This window comes from Neomonachus schauinslandi, chromosome 2 (genome assembly GCF_002201575.2).
Source record: "Neomonachus schauinslandi chromosome 2, ASM220157v2, whole genome shotgun sequence".
NCBI classification, from domain to species: Eukaryota; Metazoa; Chordata; class Mammalia; order Carnivora; family Phocidae; genus Neomonachus; species Neomonachus schauinslandi.
Genome location: NC_058404.1, coordinates 62,003,881 through 62,010,637, shown reverse-complemented (window position 1 = coordinate 62,010,637; position 6,757 = coordinate 62,003,881).

Genomic DNA, 6,757 nt, shown 5'->3' with positions numbered 1-6,757 from the left:
AGAGTAGCAGAGTGCAAGGCTATATGTATTTTATGTATTCCTTTCTTAATATTTTGTACATGCAAGACCATCTTCCTGGAAATTCCATTTCTCTTTCTTTCTTTATATTCCCATTGCAAATTGTGTGTGTTTCCCTCCTACTCTATTGAAATTGTATTTGTTTTCCCCACTGCAAAGTACTTAAGTAAGAGGCTACAAAAGGGTCTATTATTTTCATTGTATATTCAATGTCTAGCAGATATGTCAATGAAAAGTTAATCAATATTTGCTGAGGTAATTAGTATATAAAATTATCTATCAATGAATAATTGCATAATTTATTAATTACGTATTATATACTTAGCACTCTGGTAGATTTTATAGTGAAAGCATCCAAAAATGAGAATGTATCCTCTTTAGGGAAGTTGTAATACACTTGTATAAAGAGCTAAAGGTCATGGTACAATATTCTAAATGGAAAAATATTGTAAAGAAAGAAGAGATAATGGTGTATAACCATATGGGAATGTGTCATAGATCAGCTGGAAATCAGTGGGCTTTAAAGGCTGAGTGGAATGTACACACGTAGGCGATATAAGGAGTGTGTTCCAAGGGTGAGAATGTTCAGAATGTTCATGCCTAAGCATGACATTTGAGAAACACACTAAGCACAATTAAATAAACTGGTACTGGGTACACAGTATGTTCTAAACTAGAATGTACAGTCTCTGTGAATATAGTGATAAACCCAAAGGCTAGTGGTGTGACCACTTTGACTTAAGTGAATAATTCAAGTTGGAGAGTGGGAAGATATAAACTAAGTCTGAATAAAGATAATGGTGATGGTGGATGTTCTTGAAAGCCAAGCAAATAAGCACAGCACTGAATTTGTAAGCAATAGACTTGAAGTTGAGACATTTTATATGATAAAGCCATGCAAGAAAAAGTTAACTTGATCACAGTGTGCATGATTATTATTAGCTATGAACAATTAAAATGGGAGCTGGTACCTCCCATCTGTTAGAATGGCTATTATCAAGAAGACAAGATATAACAAATGTTGGTAAGGATATGGAGAAAAGGGAACCCTTGTGCCTTGTTAGTGGGAATCTAAATGGATACAGCCACTATAGAACAGTATGGAGATACCGCAAAAAAATAAAAATAGAACTACCATATGATATAGCAATTCCACTCCTGGATTTACATTTGAAAGAAATAAATCATTATCTCGAATAGATATATGTACCCCACGTTCACTGTATCATTTGTACAATAGCCAAGATATGGAAACAACCTGAGTGTTCATCAAAAGTTGAATGGACATTTATAAAAATTAAATAAAATATAGTTCAGACTTTAAAAATAAGTATATCTTGGGCTCCTGGGTGGCTCAGATGGTTAAGCATCTGCCTTTGGCTCAGGTCATGATCCCAGGGTCCTGGGATCGAGTCCCGCATCGGGCTCTCTGCTCCTTGGGAGCCTGCTTCTCCCTCTGCCTCTCTCTCTGTCTCTCATGAATAAATAAATAAAATCTTAAAAAAAATAAAATAAAAAATAAAAATAAGTATATCTTGCCATTTGCAACAATATAAATGAAATTTGAGTTCATTATACTAAATGAAACAAGTGAGACAGAGAATGACAAATACTGTATCATCTTGCTTATATGTAGAATCTATAAAATCAGAACTCAGAAGCAGAAAAGTATGTGGTTACCAGGGTGAGCTGGGAGAGATGGGGAGATGTTAGTCAAAGGGTACAAATTTCCAGTTAGAAGATAAGTACATCCTGGGGTTGTAATGTACAACATGGTGACTATAGTTAACAGTACTGTATTATATATTTGAAGTTGCCGAGAGTTGATTTTGAAAGTTCTTACCACATGCACAAAAAAATTATAACTATGTGAGGTGATGAGTGTGTTAACTAACAATGTGGTAATCATTTTGCAATATATACATATATCAAGTCATCATGTTGTATACCTTAAACTTGCAAAATGTTATTTGTCATATCAATAAAACTGAAAAATAAGAGAGAGAGAGAGAAGTGCAGTTAGAAAACTCTGTTCAGTGATAGGAATTTTATATAATAATGGCAGAGGAAATATAAAGGAAGACCCAGATGTTAGAGATATTTTTAAAAAATAACAATTCAGGGGCACCTGGGTGGCTGTTGGTTAAGCATCCGACTCTGGATTTTGGCTCAGGTCATGATCTTGGGGTAGTAAGATAGAGCCCAGCTTTGGGCTCTGTGCTCAGTACAGAGTCTGCTTGAGATTCTCTCTCCCACACCCTCTGCCCCTCCTCTCCACTTGTGCTTTCTCACTCTCTCTCTCAATAAATAAATAAAATCTTTGAAAAATATAATAACAATTCATGCTTGATTGGGTATTAAGACTCAAGTAAAGAGATGAGCTAAAATCACCTCAAGATTTGTAGTTTTAGTCTAGAAATAGGTACCCAAAATATATATACAGAGATAACTTTTTTCCCTAGGAGAAAATTGTGTGTTTATTTTTATACCTACTGAGTTGAAATAGAGAAAAAAAATCTATAGTTAGTTGAAAATATATGTGAAATAAAAAGCACACAATAAAAGCAAAATGCTAATGAAATAAAAAAGGATATCAGTATTTTTTTGCATCATTGGATTAATTATATTTGCTATTGCACCAGGGCTTTTTCATTTCATTTTCTGCTATCTATAATATGTTTCATGCTCAATTTATTAAATTTATGTATATTACATACAAAATTTGTTCTAATAAAACTGAACAACACTGATTACAAATTAAACTCGTTAAATTCTCTTACAATTTAAATATACAATAATGCATTTATATTGTCTGATTTTTTAAATTTCCCCAACATCTTAAATAATAATAAAACCTATAAAAATACTTAAATTTAAGTCTATTCTAAACTACAACACCAGTGGTTTGATCCATGTCATCATTTTTCTGTTTTGAATTTTATACCTCTAGGAACTATAACAATATTTACACAACATTTTCCAGGGTTATAGTAATCTTAAGGCACCCCTCCTCCCCATTCACTCCCAGCCGCCAAAAAAAAAAAAAAAAAAAAGTCTCAGGCCAGATCAGGTTATGAATCAGTTTATTCTCATTGACCCTAAATATTTCACATTTAATTCACATTATCAAGTTTAGCCTCCTTTTTATGGTAAACTTCACTTGCTAGATGAGTAAGACTCTCAAGTCTTATGCTTTTATTTAAACTTTAAGTTATCACATCATATTGTTCACTCCCCTACTCACTAAACGTTGTATTAAGTCACCCTTGACCATTATTGCATAGCCAATTTATTTATCGTAATGATGTAGCTACCTGATTTATTATCATTATTTCAAAAATTACAAGTGTCTTATTAATCTTATGCACAGAAATCATGTCCTAGGAGATGAGGATGTACTTGTGCCTTAAGTTTCACTTGTTAGAGCATTTAACTAATGCATCATCTTGAAACACACTATTGAGTACTATTTCATTACAGGCATGAGTGCTAGTTTCTGACTCAAGACATGGAAAGAACTGCCTTGCAAAGGGTCCAATTGGCTTAGGTTGAGTTAAAGTATAAGCCATAATCTTGGTACTGGATGAGCACTGGTGATGCATAAAAGTATTGCTACTTCTGGGCCATTTCTAGAGTCATAGAGGGGAGAATGTATGCCATTTAAGATTATGAATTTCTATTAATTTTCCAATTCCATTCATAATGTAGACTCCATCTTTATTATAAAGGTTTCATTTCCTAGTAAGTCTTCTTTCGTATAATGGCAATCTCAAAATAAATGTGTCAACTGAATAAAAGCTGAGAACAGTGTCAAAGAATTAAAAAAAAAAAACACAATAAGAACTGGTTAATGCATTTATTAATTAGTCAATGTTAAACAAAAGGATACCAGCAATACCATGGGATTATTGTTATGGACAAAATAAAGTGATGAAGGAAGGATTGGATAGTAAACAAATGGAAAAGGCTGAACCACACCTTACATTGTCACAGGCAAGGAAGAGAAATACTTAGGATATTCATAATACAGTGCATATGTAAAAGAAGAAAAGAAGTAGCCAGTAGAGAGACCATGATCTATGATTCTGGAAAGGGAATGGTCAAACCTAAGAAATGTGGATATAATGAATTTGGAGAAAAATAAGAAGTATTTGGCTTTATGCAATAGGGTAGACAAATGTTATTGTATAGAGTCACATGTATAAAGATGGAGAAATATGAAACAAAGATGTAGATAACGTACCTTTCCCTTTGAAGAATCTGATACAATTATTAAAAAGGAAGTTGGGGAAAACTCAAAAAAATTTTGCTTGCTAATTTGTTTAATAACAAATAAACAAAAGTAATGTTAAGGAACAGGGTCTGGTTTAAGATAGAACAAAGACATTGCTTAAAAGGTAAAGTTTAGGGGCACTTGGGTGGCTCAGTCGTTAAGCATCTGCCTTCTGCTCGGGTCATGGGGTCATGATCTCGAGCCCAGCATCAGGCTCCCTGCTCGGCGGGAAGCCTTCTTCTCCCTTTTCCTCTCCTCCTGCTTGTGTTCCCACTCTCGCTGTCTCTCTCTCTCTCTCTCTGTCAGATAAATGGATAAAATCTTAAAAAAAAAAAAAAAGTGAAATTTACATGGATTTGCCTCTTTAATCAACAGTAATTTTTGTGGTCCAAAACAATCACAGAAAAAAGTTCAAGATGGAGCAGATCTACACCTGGAGTTAGGCACAGAATGTATCACTGAAGCCCAAAGGCATACAGATCTTAGATATCTCTCCAGCTACCTGGCTATGTGAAGTTGAAATCCAATAAATGTGGCTTTGATTACCTTAATGTATTAGGTATATTAATTATTAGTTGTATTAATATATTAGTAATAACTTCACTGTGCCAACTTATTTTTAATCAGATTCTCCCTCAGCTTAATATTAAGAGATAAGATAAGCCAGGTACATCATGTCAGGAGCCATTCAATTCCCTGACGGACATGTTTAGGAAATGTTTGTTATTGTGCTAATTACGTTGGAATTGCATTGGATTTAGATGTAAATTTTAGTGGACAAATCCTAAAGAACATTTGAACTCTCTTTCAACACTCTGAATCTAAGAAAAGTTGAATAGATCAAAACTGTGGACTCACTTTCCAAGTTTGTTCCATGGGGTTGGTTCATTATTGGAGGAATTTGAATCATCAAATAATTCATTGCTGCCAGGGATACAACTAAAACAAAAAAAAATAAAATAATTCTGTCTACATAGTTTAGTCGGGAGAACTGCTTTGTATCCCTTAATTGCATTTTTTTTTAAATGTTGTTTGGCACACTGTAGGTACTCATCAATATTTGTTAAAGAAATAAATGCCTCCATGCTAAATTCTTTCTGCTAGTCTTCTGTAATGCACAATAGCCTTATAGTTTCAGGTTTCTCATTTCCCTCTTTCTGTGGCAGTGTAGTTTATAAATAATACAGGAGCAATTAAGGTGTACAGGAGTTTCTGGCAATGACATTTTAAATTAATTTGTACATTCTGTGATAGCTAAATTAATAATAGCATTTTCCTGGACAAGGAAAGAGTGACCTCTTAGCAGAACTTTTCTCTGGTGTTGTCATATATTATTGGAAGCTAAGACAATGAAAATAATTTATTTTCCTATCTTTATCTTTCACAAAAACATTTCTGCTTCAGCCAAATTAGCAAGTTTTAAGTAACTTTCAAGTCCTAAAATTTAAGCTGCAGTAATCTTGTCTATACTTGCTTTTCAAGATGACTTGTACTAAGAAAAAGGTCTAGAAATGCATCTCACCTTCAGGGGCACTGTGGTAATCTTGTTTATACCTATTTTGCAGAATTTCTTATATGTAAGACTGAACTTGCATATTTGCAGAAGAAAAATAATAAAGTACCTTCAACAGCTTTATACAATCTAACTTTTTATCTTCAGGTATAGTGACTAGTCTCTTCTCATAGTATTACCAAGACGGATGGTTATTTAGGTGGAAGAAATATCATGGTTAATATTTACTTATTTACCCAATGTCTATGAGGTATCTAATAGATAATTCTAATCACTGCTATATCTTTTTTTTTTCCTATTGGCCCTTTGGATAACTATGGCAGAAACCATTTACAGATGCAGGAAACTCAGCGATTACTAAGCAGGATAAACATCAAAGAATCTACATGTAGGAATATCATATTCAAACTGCAGAAAACTAAAAACAGAGGGCTAATATTGAAAGAATTCAAAGGGGAAAAAAATAAAAACAACAAAAACAAAACATCTTGCCTGTAGAGGAACAAGGACAAGAATTGCATCAGACTTCTTATCAGAAACCACGCAGGAGGGTGGAGTGAAATATTTAAAGTGTTGAAAGAGAAAAGTTTAGAATTCTATATCCATCAGAATTTTCCTTCAGAGGTGGTAGAGAAATAAAGATGTTGCAGGACAAATAAACTGAAAGAATTTATTACCAGTAGACCTGACCTGAAATGAACGTTAAAAGAAGTACATCAGGTAGAAAAGAATGATAAAGATAAGTATTATGGGATGAATATTTGTGTTCCCTCCAAATTCATATGTGAAGCCCTAATCCCCAATCTTATAGTATATGGAATTGGGGACTTTGGTAGGTAATTAGGTTTAGATATCCTCATAAGTGTAGTTCCTTCAAGATGGCATTAATGCCCTTGTAAGGAGAAGATATGTGAGATATTTCACTCCATTAGTATATATCAAAGAAAGGCCAC